The 17,502-nt window shown below is 52.6% G+C and overlaps 1 protein-coding gene across 1 annotated transcript in view; it reads right to left on the reverse strand.

Moving 5' to 3' along the window:
- Positions 1-334: 334 nt before the first annotated feature.
- The window catches only part of LOC118907693 (myosin IC heavy chain-like), a 131,859-nt gene continuing 114,691 nt past the window's right edge, over positions 335-17,502 (reverse strand). Inside the window, exon 4 of the transcript XR_008996969.1 lies at positions 335-519. The gene's annotated coding sequence lies outside the window, so the exon portion shown is untranslated. The remainder of the gene's footprint in view (positions 520-17,502) is intronic.

The following is a 17,502-nucleotide window of genomic DNA, read 5'->3' on the forward strand; positions in this document are numbered from 1 at the left end:
ACAGAACATATGAAAAGACCCACAGCAGCACATGCACGCACCCAAATGTCCTCCAAGCTTTGCTCCTTAAAGTGGACCTCACCTCGGACCTTGTTAGAAAAGCAGGCTCTGCCCCAGATCTCCTGCCAACCCATCAAGGTTGACATTCAAGTTTGAGAGGCACTGGTCTAAGTCACTTCCCCTCCCTGAGTCTCAGTTTCTTCATGCATAAAATAGGAATACTAATACCCTCCTGGCCGCACAGGGCTGTTGGGAAGATTAAAGAAAACAAAACAAAACATTTGAATGGATCACTTTGGAAAAATGAAAAGTACCATATGAATGTAAGATACTGCTTTATTGTTACGTAGTTATTACCATTTTGTACAGGGAGACGAACCTCCTGGGGAAACAAGGCACTTTCATAACAAAATGACTTGATTAGACGGTGCTCTTGCAGACACCGCTCCCCAGCCAGCGCTTTCCTACCAGCGCGCCTCTCGCAGCTGCATGTTAAATCTTCATCCCATCAGCACTTGACTGAATTTGTAGAAACAAAATGGAAGGGGGAACTCAGGCATGAATTAGCAGTTTAAGACAGGAATGAGATTACGATAAAATCCCCACTCTCGCCATCCATCAAAATGTAATAAGAATAGAAAACTAATGTGAAAATATCAACATGACCTATCGCTTCGAGCCTGTCATCGCCATCCTTTATGATCCAGTCTTGCAAGATGCGAGCATCTCGTTTTGCTGTCAGCTTCATGCTTTCTGCAGGAGATGCAAACCGTGTCCGAAACAGGCTGCACACTTGGCCACATCTCTCTGGGGGATTGTGATGTGGTCCCCTGGCTCTCCAAGTCAGGGGAAATGAGAATGAATCGAGGTGGCTGGAGATGAAGAGTGTTTTGTTTTGTTTTCGACTCTGTCTATGGGTGTGGAAGCCCCAGCCCTGTCAAAGGATCCCTCCCTAGAAGATGCCAGCAAAGGACATTTGTTAAGTTCCAAGTGTCTCCAGGAGCCCTTGGTCCTGAGGCTGCGGCAGCAACAGCGGCCTGAAGAACCAGCCCTGTGCCCTCATTGACGGCGGCCTGTCCAGCTGCGTGAGCACCACAGGATACAGGTTCCTGGAGGGGAGTGGTGCTATCATGCGTCCCCATATCAGCAGATTAGGGCCCAGGGAAGCATGGGACCTGTGGAAGGATACACAGCAAGTTAGGGTTAGAGTCCAGGTCTGCCAGACTCCTTTCCGGGGCTCTTTGCCTTGTAGCCCACTGCCAGCGATGTGGCAGGATTGAGCTTGGGCTGGAGGCTTACAAAGCAGAAGCAGCGGCTGTGCTTTGAGAAGGCTCTCCTCCTAAGCTCCTTCTCCCTCCAACCCTCTCCCCCTCCACTCTGCTCTGGCCCCCTTAGCTTCCTATCACTCCATAAAAGCACTGAATATTTTCCTAGTCAGAGACTCTGAACATTCTCTTCCCTCACCCTGGAATGCTTTTCCCCTCACCGTTCACTGAGACAGCTCTCTATCCTTCAAATCTCACCCTAACTTACACTTCCTCAAGGAAGCCCTCCCAAATATACCTTCTCCCTATACCCTCCCTCTGCTTCAGGTCCCTTGAGGAATTCACTCTCATATCAGCCTGTGCTGTTCCCCCACAGCCCATCTCTCCACAGTAATCAAATCCTATTTGTATTATTATTTAATGCACATGACCTCCGTGGGCTAGCAAGCTATAAAGGTCTGGGGCTGCTCTGTCTTGTCTACTGTTGTATTCCCCAGCACCCAGCACAGCACCTGGCATTTATTCATACATTCATTCCAAAATTGTTATTGAGTACCTACTATGTGCCAGGCACTGACAGCATGCCCCCCTCCCATGGAGGCTTCACTCTAGGGGAAGAACACACAAGATAAACTAACATATGTCAGGTGGTGATGGGTGCGAGAGAAAAGCAGAGCAGGGGGTGCTAAGTTTAGATCTGATATTCAGGAATCCTCTTGGAGAAGGTGATATCTGAGCAGAGCCTGGAACAAACTACACGTCCTTAAAGGAACAGCGGTCCATGTGGTAGGGACAGTCACTGCAGGCGCTCTGAGGCTGGTAGGTGCTTGTTCCCGAGATGGGAGGGCGGGAGCACTGGAGGAGCTGGGGCAAGTGGAGGCCATTAGAGGGTGACGGATAGAGGAGTAACACGTATGACTTCTGTTCCACGGGTGTGGAGGCCAACAGCTGAGTCAAGGGCAGGAGCAGGAGGCCATTAAGAAGCTATTGGGACCACCCCAGGTGAGAGGTGACGGTGGCTTGGACTAGAAGAGAGGCAGTGACAGTGGGAAGAGGGTATGGATCCACGATGCATCCTGAAGACAGAGCCATAGGGTTTGCCCACGGACTGATTGTGGGGCGTGAGAGAAAGAAGCAGTCAAGCTGACACCAGGAATTTTGGCCTGAGCAAGTAGAAGAATGGAGTTGCCATGAACCAAAAAAATCACCTTTTATGCTTTAGGCCCATTCGAGTTAGTTTATCACTTGAAATTTAAAAAAAAAAACTTGACTAATTCAGAGACTAACAGCTAGAGGAAGCAGGACAGGGAGTGGAGAGGAGGGGATAGATGGAAGGGACGATGGAAGGTGCCTGCTCGGATGCCGCAGGGGACAGGGGTCTCGGGATAGAACAAAGAGGACGCTGGGGTTTTGCCCCAGGTGCTCAGGAGCACGGCAGCCTCATTAACGGGAGTACAGGCTCAAATGAGTGTGGGACTTTTCCTCTTTGACACCTTGAATTTTAGGCACCCGCTGCTGGAGCTCTGGGGAGAGCTCAGGGCTGGAGATGAGTCACAGCTACCGTTGGTGGGCGCCTGCAGTGAGCCAAGTGGCAGGCCAGGCACATCAGGTACAAAACTCCATCGGATTAGTATAGCTGTCCCCATTTTACAGATGAGGAAACAGCGGCTCAGAGAAGTCACGGGGCTTGCCCAAAACTATCAGAAATAAAGATTTAGGAGCCACCCTGCCCCATCCGTGCTCACCTGCCCCATCTGGGAAATGCCAAGATTGGGCTTAATGACCTCCTCTGACTCATGACAGCTCTCTTCCTCCTGCTGGGGCTGCAGGGGACCAAGGTAGGCAGAAACAGTCGATCTCTCACATGGGTTGAGCACCTACTGTACTCGGCACGTTCTCTTTGGAAGAAACTAGAAGAAAGAGAGGCTGTGGGCATGCCATGGTCTGCTGAGGGACTGGAGCCCCCGCTCAGAGGGCTCCCAGAAATGGTGGGGGCTGGAGTGTGGGGCTGCAGCAGACAGCTCTGCCTGAGAGCCCAGGGAGCCAAGCCAAGCTCCCCCTGGCAGCACATGCTCACATTTCATTCATCATCTGCAAGGAGGTGCAACCAGTTTGCAAAATCTCTTCCTGCTCCAAGAGCATTTGGGCTTTGGCTTCTCTTTTCTAATCCAGATTCTGCCCTTTACTGTCCCTTCCCAATGCCACCAGAAATCATGGAAAATATTTTCTTGTAAGTTTGGGAGATCTAGGTAGAAGTGAACTGAATCACTTCCCCTTGATGGACTTGATAATGTAGAGAATGCCTGTGACCCAGGTCCTGGGAGATGCGCCTGGCAAAGCTCAAACGGCTGTGAGAGGGATGCACCTAGACGGGCTCCCTGAGTGAGGAACACAGGCCAAGGGAGGGCACACAGAGTCAAACAAGCAACAGCCACTGAGGGTCGCAGACACTGACAGAATTGGGTTTCCACGAGGAGTGCTATGATTGGGTAATGTAGAAAAATGCCCATGGCAGGGTCCACCGGTCTGTTAGGTTAGGTTTCATCAAGTCCATGGCTGTGTTGAAGGGGCTGGGAGATACAAATAATACCACTGTTGGGGGCCTTGGAAACGTGGGCAATGTGCAGATAGGGCAGGCCTGTGCCTTGTCCATGGTTACCTCCAAGGCTTAGCACATAGTGGGTGCTCAGTGAATCGTTGCTAAGCAACAAATGCATGACTTGAGTGGATAACACTGTACTCAGCTGCAACGAGTAACAGGACCCAGGGTTGCTAGGTTTCCCCCCAGCGCTGCTCCCAGGGCTCACTCAGGACTTCAGGGACCATGGATACAATGAAGATGGGCCCTCTGACCAGATGGAGGAACCAGCCCCATTTCTCTCTCTCTTCCTCTTTCAGTCTCTGGCTTTCTGTCTGGAAAGAAAACAAAGCAGGGTCCCCTTGTCCATGCTTGGACCTGGACCGTCCAGACCAAGCTGGAGCTTCCCAGAGTGCAGGCTGGCCTCCCTCCACCATCCTTCCCAAGCTGGGCCAGCAGCTCAGCACCTTGGACATGGGGAAAGTAGAGCTTTGAGCTTTCACACCTCCCACCAGGCCTAGTCCCTGCATGGCTACAGTGGCCATGGAGCCTTCTGGAACCAATGTCAGGCTCCAGTTTGGCAGAAAACACACACACCCTCCCCTCCCTGTCCTGGGATGCCCACCCCAAGCCTGAACCCAAGGAGGGCCAAGATGGTCCAGGGAGCCCTGAGTAGCAGAGCTGAACGTCAAGCCTCACGCAGATGCTCATTCTTTTCTAATTCTTTCATTCAGTAGAGTTATTGAGGACCTTCCCTGGGCCAGCCACCTCGGTAGGCTCTGGGGTACCACAGTGGCCAAGCTGAAAGGTCCACGCCCTTGTGCAGCTGACATTCTAGTAAAAAGAAAGCTAGTAAGCAACCAGCCAACCAAAGAAATAAGAATATTTCAGGTGGTGATATACACAATAAAGGCAACATAAAGGTGTGTTGGCTCTCTTCCCTTCCTGTCTGCCCCTTGATCTGCTCTGTGCTCTCGGGAACCAAGCCCTGAGGATTGCACCCCAGGGCTCCCTCATCAACCAACTTCTAGCTGGGCTCAGACAACAGGAAACCCAGCAGGAATGAGAGCCTGGAGGAGAGAGGCCAGGTATTTCTTCTCTGCTCCTGCCATGCCTGTTGCCTGGGTCTGCCAGGAGCTGATCCTCCCGTGACACAAGCGCCATCTCTCTCCAGGCCTGACAGCCTCCTCCAGGGCCCAGCAGGCCCAAGGGTGCCAACAGCTCACCATGGTGCGGTCGCTGGGCTCCCTTCTCCTTGTCGTACCTCTTCAGATCCCCAGTCCAACATGGCCCCCCTTGCCTGCTGGGCCCCTGACTGATACAGGCAGGTGTAGAAGGTGCTGAGATACAGCAGGTAGGCTAGGTAGTGAAATCAAGCCTGGATTGTTCCAGAAACAGGGAGACGGTCAGTGTGGCTGGGATGTACTGAGTGAGGGGGAGCTGGAGAAAGATAAAGTCAAGGATGAGATTCAAAATATTTAACTGGCTTGGCACAGGCACCACCCTGTCAGAAGGGACCCTCAGCTACAGAGGATTGTCTCACCTGCTGGACAAGTGTCCTCCATGACCAGACAGGTGGGCAAGGGTGTATCAGCCAGGGGCCCGGCAGAACAATGATGGTGCACACAATCTTGGTCACATGAGAATTGGTTAATAAAGGGACTCTTCATTAGTCCTTTTATTAAGGTGTATGCAGGAAGTCACAAGGGCAGTGGTGACCCCTGGGACTGCACCGATCCCAGGCAAGAGGGTGAGGGGAGACAGCAGTTTCCAGAAGCAGACAGTTATGTAGAGAGGACTACCCTGAAAGCAGCTGGGACCTTGCATCAAGGACACACCCAAGCTACAGGGGCCCCGCAGGCAAAGCACCAATGAACTCAACACCCAGCCTCACTCCCTTCCCTCTCCCCACCCCCTGCTGGTGACACCAACTGGACAGCACCAGCAGGAGCCAGAGAACATCCTAATGGGTCACCCTCTGAAACCTAGAAAACATGGAGAAAACTGAAGCCTGAATCTTAGGAGGCAAATGGAAAATATCCAGCCACCCAACCATGTAAGACCTTGAAAGTGACAGTAACAGGTTTGGATTCAGGCTAAGCACCGTGGAAAAATACTGACAGTGACAGTGATAGACTCTCACTTGGACCTTTTACCTGCATCCACAGAGAGGTGATGGAACAGGCTCTGCTCTCGACAGCCTGGACCAGACACCAACCAGAAGCATTTTGTGATGGTGTTTGGGAGACAGGGGGATGTTTAAGGAACTAAGCCACTGGCAGGCCTGTGGCAGGCAAACCAGCTCAAGAACCCTAAGCCCATTCAGCCTGCAAGAGACAAGCCTGCACGTTCTGCACCCAGGACCATCCCGAATAGGATGGCATTCAGTTTCTGTTCCCCAGGTAGGCAGCCCCAAGAAATCAACAGATGTCCAAGGCTTTCCCTGAGAGGCTACTGAAGGACTGCAGGGGAGTGCTGAGGGGCAGGTGGAGGGTCCCCAGACCCACCTTCGCCAGGCTGAGAAATGGGAGAGCCGGTTTTGAAAGCCTGTTCCCGTGTCTCTTTCTCCAAACTTCTTGAAGGGATGTAGCAGAAAGAAGGGAGGAAGCCCTCTGTGCTCTCACTGCCCAAGCGATAGGGCGTGGGGCAGGGAACGACTGTAGAGCCAGCGACCCCTCACATGTCCCCTGGGTGTTTGGAGTTCATGATCCCAAGATTCCACACAACTTTTGGAAGGATCTGGGGCCTGAATTTTATGTAGCCTGAACAGTTGGGGTCATGAAAATCCCTAGACTAGGACTCAGAAACCGGGGTTTGAATGTAACAGGTACACAGATACATGGTTTTAAGGGGAAAAAAGAAAGAAAGAAAGAAATTTGTTGTCTAGGATGATACTTCCTGGGCTCATATCCTGCCCATACGTGAACCAGGCACTGGCTCTGCATGTGTCCCTTGTGGCCTTTTTTTGCATTATTTCACCAAGAGTCTGAACCAGTCATTATGCTCATTTCACAGAAGAAGAAACTGAGGCTCAGAAACTGGGTCCCTCACCTCCAGTCCTGCAGCTGGTCAGCAGTGGAGCCAGGACGCAGGCCCTGGTCTCTGGTGGTAAAAGCTCAGACCCTGTAGCAGCAGCCCTCCCATCTGCAAAGAAAAGGATGTATGCAAAGCCTGGGTTCCTGGTTTGCTGCCGATGCGGGAGTCCCCAGAGAGAGCTCAGCCCCTGCTCCTGTTCCCAGCCTCTCTAGGTGGTGGCTGGATCCTGCCTGATTCATTCCCTTAATCAGGGACAGGGTGGTGGCAGCCGCTTCCTGAACTCTTCAGACTCTTATTAAAACTAAGTCATTGCTTCAATAACCACAGGGCAGAGGCAGCTGCAGCTGGGCGCCTGTGGCTCTCAGGAGTCCCCAGGGGTCTTGACGAGCGAGGACTGCTTCAGGGCGCCAGGCCCTCCTGTCCCTCTGTTCCACATCTGCCTTTCACCTCCTCTTTCCCAGGGCCATGGTGAGGGTGAGGGTGGCTGTCCTGGCAGATGCCTCTCCACACTTAGCCATGTGGGCACACCCTGAGTCCCGGGGCACTTCTGAAAGATATGCCCCTATGGGTTCTGGCTCTAGCCACAGGGATGGGGTCAAGCTAAGCCTGAGAAAAAGCATGACCCCAGGAGTTTACCTAATTTGCCCAGGATCACACAGCCAGCTAGAGGAAGCACAGGGGCCTGAACCCAAGTCCATGCACTATTTCCACTCCATCACACAGTCTCAGTGTGTCTTGTATGGAGCCTGAAAAAGACACCTATCCCTGGGACGGGTGCAAGACAGCTGAGCAGATGTGCCTAACAATGTCACTCACTAGCTCTGTGATTTTGGGCAAAGTACTTTACTTTATGCTGCAAATTCTTGAGGCTGAGGGGATCCTGAGAAGTTAACAGCAAAGAATCAGGAGACCCTTCTCCAAGGCGGAGCAAGAAAAGGCCAGGGTCAGGCAGCTACAGCTGAGCTGTGCCCAGTACGATCACATCTCTAGCCTCTGAGCCTTGGCCTCCTCTCTGTACAATTGAGAAAATGTATCTATTTTTCATGGCTGTTGTGAGGATTGGCAAGTATATAAAGTGCCTGACATATAGTAGGTGTTCCATTAATGGTTTCCATTATGATGATGGTGACGATTAATAAAAATTACTGAAAAATCTCTGAGTCTGTTTTCTAGGCTGTGGAGTAGAAATCATCAGATCTATGTTACAGTGTCCTTGGGAAGCTAAGGGTCATAGTCTATGTGAGACTGCCAAGCACACGGCCGGGCACACAGGAGGAGCTCAACAAACCCCAGTCCATCTCCCTGTCCTCCTCTTTCTGACCCAGGGAGCAGATACAGAACCTATGGGTGGACATAGTAGGAAGACAGGCTTTGCTTCCTTCCAAGAGCTCTCGGCCCTCCTTGAAAGGCAGTGAGCTCCCCATCTCTGCAGACATCCAAGGAGAACTTAGATGACCTTGTATCAGTGGGAGAGGTGATTCTTTTCAGGCAGGGGGCCGGACTCCAGGCCAAACCCCTTCTAGCTTGGAGGTTACACAATTCTGTGACTGCAAGCTCTGGTGCGACTGGACTGCCCAGCCCTGACCTAGAGTAAACATGACCTTAGATGTGGAGTCAGAGGGCTGGGGGCTGAATCCCAGTTCAGCTTCTCCCATCTTCATAGCAGCTGCCTCCTACTGAGGAGCACCCAAGGCGCCAGTGGGTAGCTCCCCACCTATAGCCTTCTACCCTCGTCCCTGGCAATGCCCAGCCCAGCCCCAGGCCCAGGCTCAGCAGGTGTGTGTGGAGAAGTACATCCCAAGCCTCACCCTGTACATGTCCCCCGGCTCAATTACAGGCTCAATTTTCTTTTCTGTTTAATCCCCAAATCAATATGTGTTCATACATATTTAATCGGGAGGCTGTTTTTATTAGAGTGGGGATTAGTTTTACATCTTTCTCCCCGCTGCTTAGAAGGCATCCAACACACGTAAGAAAGATGAGTAAACTGATGAGGGAGAGGCCTAGGCATGGCCTGGCCCAAGCACCGTGGCCAAGTCAGAGAGGTTGAGAGTGCCGTTTGTGGCCCTGCCATCCCTTCTGCAAGGGGCTGGGTGTGCTTCCCAGCTGCCTCTCTCCAGGGCTGAGCTTGCAGCTGCCCCTCACCCCAATTCCTGCTGGAGGTCACTGCCCAGGGAAGCTCCCTGGGGTCCTCCCAGACCTGCTCTCCACTTTTCCCCAGCTAAGCAGTCAAGGGCCAGCTGCTGGTTAGAGGTCAGAGAGTGGAGGTCATCCTCAGCCTTGCCTTTCCAGAAATAATAGATTCTCCTTCCAACTCCGAGTCAAGGCTGAGCAGAATAAATTATCACCCTTTCACAGTGTAGGCACTGTCACATGCAGCCCCAGCTGCCATCTGCTTCTTCACCAGAATCCCCACCTAGCCAAGCTGGAAGGAAGGAGAAGACACATGGGCCTGTAGGTCACCATGCTGGCCAGAGAAGGACAGGGGCAAGAACACTCTGGGGCCTGGAGCAGGAGAGAGAAGGCCCGGACAAGTTTCTAGCTCCCCTGTTAGAGAAGGGCTACAACAGCCATAAACGGGCAGGCGACGTGTCAGGCCCCAGGGGCCCTTCATCTCATTTCAACCTCCTCACATCCATGTGAGACTGAGCCTATTCTCATTTGCATTTGGAAGAAGAGGAAACTGAGGCTCAACAATCTCACAAATAGGAAGGAGCAGGTCCTGGGTTGGGGCCAGGACTCATGGCTACAGAGTCTGTGCTCTTAGCACTCTGGTTGTTCACTACCTTCCTCCATCGTACAACACTCTTCTCCTCCATGCATGCTGGGGGCCATTTGAGGTGACATCTAGAGACAAGAATTTTGGGGGAGCACTGGTTATTAGCAAGAAGTTGCCAGCTGTGGAGGAACCTGGAGACTTTGGGTGGGTTCTGCACCTGAGCTCACAGCCACCGCCTTTCTCCTCTTCAGGGACACATGCCCGATATACCTATGCACACCTCCACCTGCTCTGTGGGCAGAGCTGGGTTTCATGAATGAACAAAACTAGGCATGGTCCCTCTCTCACACAACCAGCAGTCTTACAGGCTGACATCAGTCAATGACGCCGCGGAGGTGCACCTGCCGACAAAGCCAAGGGTCCTGGGACAGCATGCATGTGCCTGGCGTTCTCATCCCCGAGCCCTGCCCTGTCACCTCGCTTCCTGTTGCTGGTCCTTCAGCCGGGCACCCTACTGAGCAGCCCGGGATTGCTCTTTGCCTCTCCTTCCAAGAACTCACCACATTTGCAATGATTTATTTGACTGCAGAGACTGGTCTTATTCACCATCAGCTCTTATTCACTGTAGTAGAGAATGAAAATTGCTGTAGGAAGGAAGAAGTCAGGCAGGGAGGGAGAGAAGAGGAAGGGCAGGGAAGGGAGACGGGGAGAGAAGGTGAAATAAGAAGAGAAAGAAAGAATAGAGGAGAAGGAGGGAGAAAGGGAAGAAACTTGGGCCCCTTTTGAAAGATGAAATGTACCCCCAAAGGCCATGGGCTTTCCTCCTATTCTGGGCTGAAGTTGACCAGCTTTTGGAAGCCTGCTGAGATGGTAACACAAGGAGAGTAGCTGCCGTGGGCAATTAAGTATTGCAAGGATTTCCCAAGAGGGCAGCTGTCGGCTGAACCCTCCACAGAGGTCAGGGGCCCATGCCTCTCCTCTCAAACTGCCCACAGCAGAAGGGGAAGCATGGCCTCCAATTATTGACTTCACATCTAATGACCTGTGAACTTGGCAAAAGGTTGGGGCGGAACCACCCCAAATTGTTCTTCCAGCCAAGGAGCCTCAGGGATGCACAGAACTTCACAAGAGCCCCCCTTTTCTAAGCAGTTCCTCTGGATGGCCAGTTGGAAGGGCCCCTTGACACCAGGCTGTCCCAGGGCAGCACGGCCAGGCTCTGCTCACGCTAACGGCTGGGCAGTCCATGTTTGACGGCAGGATTAATTTCTGAACGAAACAGATAATGTAGCCAGTGTGATTCCTCATTTAGCTGTCAGATTGGGATAAAAAATGCGTGAGGGAGAAAACCCAAGGGGAAAAAAAATTAGGTAATGATAAATTGTGACTGAATGCTCCGAAGAAACATAAGCCGTCCCCCTGCTGTGTTGTACCTGCTGTCACTTAATTTGAAAATATTCTAAGTGTGTGGGGCCTTCTCCTTGGCACTTTGAGGCTCTTCCCAAGAAGAACCTAGTCCCCCTTTGTCCACAGTTTCCTCAGCAACTGCAGCAACGCAGCAAAGACCCAGGCGCAAAGGAAACGCTAGCTGAGCTGCCCTCCTGTCTCCCTCCGCTTGGGCAGCCGGCTCCCCGCATGGGACAGCACCTCGTGCTGTCAAGAGGAGAGGCCTTTGCACTGCAGACTTTAAGGTATTATTATGATGCACCCTTGGAAGGGAAGAAAGAGAAAAAAATGTTTTTGCTAGGAGAAACATCAGCTCTGACTGAGTCTAAAAAGGACTGTTGTTTTACAAAATGAAACATTATCCAAATGTACAGAAACAATTCACTGAACCAAGGTTTCCTAGATCAGAAGCTGTTTGGAAGCCCCAGGGAATCAGAGCAAAAGCTTGTCTCCGGATGTTTCATCACACCACACAAGGGCCAGCTGAAAAATTAGCAGCCCTCACAGCTTTCTGGGGAAATGGCCAGTGCCCTTACCCAGGAAAGCCTGGGACCTCCCGTCTCGGCCCCCTGATCATCTCCAAGAGCAGGAAGCTGCCTGCTGAATGGAGGTATTTGGGTCAGAGGGCAGAGGTGGGATGGGTTGACTTGTAGGAAGTGGGCCTGCCTAAGAATGTGTGTGCGGCCTCTTGGACACCAGCGATGGCAGGCCCTCTCTAAAGGCCAGTTTGCCCCGCCAGGAAGGGGAGCCTAGACGTCCGCAGGAGCCACAGCAGCAGGCTGTGGGGACTGGCCCCACAGTGCAGGATGCCCTGGGCTGCAGGTTAAGCAGCATCCGCCTGGCGGCCGGTCCGTCCAAACCTCCTAGAAAAGAGCAGACGGAGATGTCTGGCCCCAGGCAGAGGAAGAACCGGCATGCCGTTGCCAAAGCGGACGCCAGGGGTGGTCAGCAATGGAGACCCAGTCAAACGGCTTCACACCAACACTATGACGCAGTAGTTATTGCTCCATTTTAGAGATGGGAAAATTGAGGCTGAGAGAGGTACAAGAAGCTGCCCAGAAACCTAGGGTCATGCTGGCCACTCCGTCACCCCAATATCCTATTACCAAGCTTTTAGCTCCACCTCCAAACTATTTCTGTCTGAGCCCACATCTCTCCATCTCCACCACCACTCTAATGGAAGCCAGCACCATCCCTTCCCAGAACTGCTACCGCAGCCTCCTGGCTGACCTCCCTGTCTCCAGTCTCATCTCCCCACCATCAACCAGAGATGGCCTTCCAAAGTGTAACATTGTGTTACCCCCACCTAAACACCCCATTGCCATAGGGTGAACCCAGCCTCCTTAACAGGTCACTCAAGGCTCTCCCCAGTCCCTCACCTGCCTCTGTGCCTCGTATCTTGCCACCCCTCCTCCACAATACTGCCCCAGCCATCTGAGCCACTCATAGTTTTCCCCAAGGGGCAAGGTCTCTTTGCTTCTGTCCCTTCGCACATGCTGGGCCCTCTGCCTGGTATTCCCTCACCTCCCCCTCCCTTTTAGTCCTGTCACCCTTCAGGGCTCTCCTGAGGAGGCACCTCCTTCAGAAGCCTTCTGTGACCCTGCCCAGGTTAATGTCCCACAAACTCTGCTCTTCCAGGGCCCCTGTGCCTCCTACATCACAGTCTACTGAAATGCCAGTGAGCTGGCAACCCCCACTGGAACCCCCATTCAGAGGAAATAAGGACTACATCTACCTCATTTATCATTTAGCACACCCAGGACCATTCCTGGCACATAGTAGGCACACAGGAACTATTTTCTGGACCAATAACTGAATGAATGAATAAATGAATGGGAGAATGAACGATGAGGCAGTGAGCTCTCCTTCTCCATATATCCAAATGTATAAAAAGCCCAGGCAAGTCCATCAATAAGGGAGGCACTCACTCCTCTCAGCCTGTCCTTGGCTGGGAGTCGGGTGATGGATTTCCCGAGGTGATGCATGGGAGCGTGAGAGGGGCGGAGTGGACGCATGGAAGAATAGAATATAGATTTCTATAGATTAATCATTTGTCATTCCTGCCACTCGACATGCTCACACACACACACTTCTTCCCTACCCAGATTTCTTCCCTCCCCTGAAAAAGCACCCTCACACTGCCCTTGAACCGTGCAACAGGGGCACACACACTCACAGATGCACGCACAGCAGCACAAACACACTCAGACACTTCATGCCAGCTTTCCAGCCACCTAGGCTACACACACACACACAGGTACACACTTACTCTGACACACACTCACAGATCACCCATTGCCTTTACTGTTTCCACCTGATCCCAAGCTCCGTCTGTCTTGCTTATGGAGTCCCTCTGGGACTGGGCACAGAGCTCACCTTTCCTTTCTAGGGGAGAGCCCATACTCCACCTCTCAGAGCCACCCCCAGCCCAGCTCTCCCAGCCCCTGAGCTTCTCCTCCCCAGGAGCACCCCCCCAGTGAGCTCAGCACCACGCCTGTGTTCCTTGTGTTAAATCCCCCACATAGGAGGTAAGGCAGAGAGGAAGGCGGGGTGGGCTCAGGGGGAACCCCCTGGTTACCTCCACTCGCCGGGCCAGCTGGATGCACATGATTGCACCTGTGCCCCACCAGTTGCTTCCTGTGTTATGCAGAGTTGCTGAGAAGGAAATTGAACAGGGACCGACTCTCTTTCATCTCAGCTGAAAGGAGAAGAGCCCCCAGCCCCGGGTTCTCCTTGGCCAGCCACTCTGCTTAGTACCGGGCAGATAAGAGACAAAGGACGACCTCCACCCAACATCCCAAGGCCCTGTCTGCCTTTCCTGGTGTCCCAGGGGCCCCAAGGCAACTCCTCACCTCTCAGAACAACCCCCTCTACTCCAACACCTCCCAAAGACTCCCACAAATGCTTCCTGGGATCCCAGACTCAGAGTCTTTGCACATCTCCAAACTGTAGAGCCATTATCACACGCGCACACACACACACACCTCCAATCTCCAGACCCCCAGCCACATGAGTGCTCTATGATCCCTGAAGCCTTTGGGGTCATCCTGGGGCTCCCTCTGCCTCAGTAGCACAAGGCTCTCAGCAGCGGCCTGGTCACTCTGAGGCCCCTCTAACACACAGGTCCCCACACCCCCTGTCCTGGCCATCTGCATGGACCCTGAGCTTTCACCTCATGCTGCCAAGAACACAGCCCTCTGCCGTTTTTCAGGCTCCCATCTTGACTCCTGTTTATTGGAAACTAAAGCCTTTCAGTGCCCCCCAAACCCAAAGCCCAGGGGCCTAGGAGCTCCTCCCTCATTGCACTAGCTACAGCCCAGCAGGAACTCACTCCCCTCTCCACTCATCCATTTACCGAGCAAACACTGACGACAGCTTGCTCGGAGCTATGTCCAAAAGGATGGGCCATACCTCCTCCAAGGGCCTGTCACCATGGAGACCCAGACACTCCACAGGGACCCAAACCCTCACAGAAGAACCAAACCCAAGGGCAGAGCTATCTCAGAGCAGGAGGAGTGCTCTGTCGGCTGTCAGTCAGCAGGCGATGACCTCTGTCCAGATCCAGGGTCCCCATCAAGACTCACGAAGAAGAGCTCACAAGAGGGCCAACTTGTCCATGCCCCTGCTCCCAAGCAGGGTGGAGCTCAAACCTGCCAGGCAAAGGGGGACAGTCTGTCACTCTTAAGCCACCCCAGAGATGCAGCAGGAGGAACCAGGCCTTCCTGACCGCGTCTGTTGGTTCCCACTTACTAACTGCCTCACTAACTTTAAAACTTTCTGAAGGACTAACGTTATAACTCCTGGGGCATACACACAGCCCCCACAGAGAGCACTACTGAGGCCCAAAGAGGTCGTTATTTCCTCCTGGGGGTCCCTGATCATCTGCCACAGGGGCTTCAGGGGCATCAGGATGCAGGGACCCTGAGCTCTTCAGACCTCCATGCCCAGAGGGGCTGGGCTGGGCTGGGCTGGGCTGCAAGGGGCTTCGCGTGCCCTTTCTGCTGGACTCTGTTTCCTCCCTGGAGAGCCCTTGCATGCCTTCTTTGTGGGTACTGGTGCCCAGAAGGGAGGTGAGTGGCAGTGCATCACATTGCCTTTGATCTCAGTCACACTCAAGTCCTCCAGCATCCAGCCGCCCCTCTTTCCATCTCCCTTTGATGTTGTTAAGTAAAGATGGCTGTAGATTACAGCCATTTCAGCTGCCTGGAGCAGGACCTTCCCAGGCTGCATTCCCTTTGCTATCAGCCTGTTTGTTCTGTCTAGGGGTTCCTGAAGCCCCTGCTCCAGGTTGGCCAATGCCAGGGCTTCTCCCTCCCACCCACCCTGGGCATTTTTGCAGGAGTGGCCCAGCACCTCTTTGTTTGCCATTTTCTCAGGATCAGCTTGGCAGTGACTTTACCAGCCCTGCAAGCACTGGGCTGAGCATCCCTGCGGATGCCACCAAAGCCCACCATGCTCCCAGCACAGGTTGGGGAACTTTCCATGGTGCCAGAGCCAGGTCCCACACCACTGTCATCTGAAAGCTTAAAATCAGGCCCCCAAATTACGGTCTGCTCAGCTCCACAGTGAATGGGAGGATGGCCGGCATCACTCCTCCTTGGTAATTTAATACAACTTGGATTTCCTTCGGGAAAATTACTTCTCCCCCGTCCTTCCCAAGGTTTCTCCTTCCATCCTGCTCTTCTCTCTGCTCTCTGTACCACCCTAATGTGCAGCTCCAAATTTCCAGCGATGCCTCCCTTGCTGGCAGCCGGAGCGGACTTCTCAGCACACCGGTCCTGCCAGTACACTGCTGTGGACCCCTCACTGGCTTCCTGCTGCTCCTACAGGAAAGGTGAGACTCCTGAACTCCCTGACACACAAGGCTGTGCATTGCTGGCCCCATCCCACCGGCCCAGCTCATCCCACCAGTCTTTTTGCTGTCCCATTGCCCCTTGCCCTCTCCCTGTGTGAGCCTTTGTCCATACTATCTCCTTCCCTTCCTTGCCCAAAGCATTCAGCCTATAGAGCTCAGCTCATCTGTTGCATCCTCCAGGAAGTCTTCTCTGGCCCCACCACCCAGGCCAGGTCCTTCTAGGATTACGTTCTTCTTGCTGCTCTCCTTTCCTTCCAAGCACTTGCCTTGGTTTTAATTAATCACTTATCTATGTGGCTATGTGACTAATACTGGCCCCTGTACTCCCATTAGACTGTAAGTTCCACTAGAATAAAGACTGTGTGTTTTTATTCAGAGTCATCACCAAGGCTTAACACAATGTCTTGACTGTCCTGGGCACTCAATACGCATTGATTGATTGATGGAATGAATGAATGAATAGTTGAGAAGAAGCTAGTTGCTGTGGGCTTGAGGGAGCTAGCAGCCCCCAGCCAGGCCATCTCAACTCTCAGATCATGCCATTTTATCAGATCAAGTGTGACATTGGCTCCTATGAAAAGAAATAAGAAACAGGCCCTTGCTCTCATCTCCCACTTTGATTGCTCAGAGCAGGGCCATAGAATGTCAAGTGCATAGACCTGGATTCAAGTCTTGATTCCAGCCCTTCCTGAGAAATCCACACTTGAACTGATTGCAGAAGGGTCTGAACTAGGCACCCAACTTTACAGACCAGCCCTACATAGAGAGTAGGAGGCAGCTTAAACAAGCTACCTTCAGGTTTAAAACCAAAGCCAGAGAAATAGGTAGACCAGGAAAATTCTGGAAACCACCACCAGACAGTTGTGGTGCTAGAAGGGGCCAGAACCTAGAAATCTAGACCCATCGACTTCAAACCTGATATTCACTCTCCTGGAGCCTAGCTCAGGCTGTCTTCTTGCCCCCTCACCCCTGTCCCCAAGCCGGGCCCCACAGGCTGCCTTCATTCTGCTGATCCCAGTATTGGGACTTTGGCTCTTTCCCCCACACCTTTGAGAGATGTCAGTGGCCACAGCTCATTCCTCAGTCTGCACCCCAGACACACAACCCACCCACCCATCAAGCCCAGGGTTTTGTTCTGGAGAAACCATGCTCTTTGAATCTGCTAGAAATTAGATGCACTTTTCTTGTTTAGTCACCCCTGCATCACTAAATCCCAGGAAAGAACGAACCTGCTTCTTGTCTCCAACCCTCTCCGCCCAACACCTTTTCAAAGAGAAGGGGGAAGAAACACAGGGTGACACCCGCTTGCTGCTCCAGGCACTTTAATGAATTCCAGCCTTCAGGGAGAAGGACGGCTGTGCTAACACTGCCGATGAAAAATGAGGGGGGAACAGTGAAGCAAATTTCTTTTTATTGACTTTTAGTGAGCTATTTAATCCAAACAGCTCATTATCTGCAATATAAATATACTATATAATGGATTTTGCAATAAGAACAATTAGTTTTGCAATTAGCATGAGAATAAGCTCTCCCCAACTGCAGAGAAGGCAAGGCCCAGGCCCTGGGGGCTGGCGGAACCTAGTGAGGGGAAAGGTGGGAGAGAGAG

This window comes from Manis pentadactyla, chromosome 4 (genome assembly GCF_030020395.1).
Source record: "Manis pentadactyla isolate mManPen7 chromosome 4, mManPen7.hap1, whole genome shotgun sequence".
NCBI lineage: Eukaryota > Metazoa > Chordata > Mammalia > Pholidota > Manidae > Manis > Manis pentadactyla.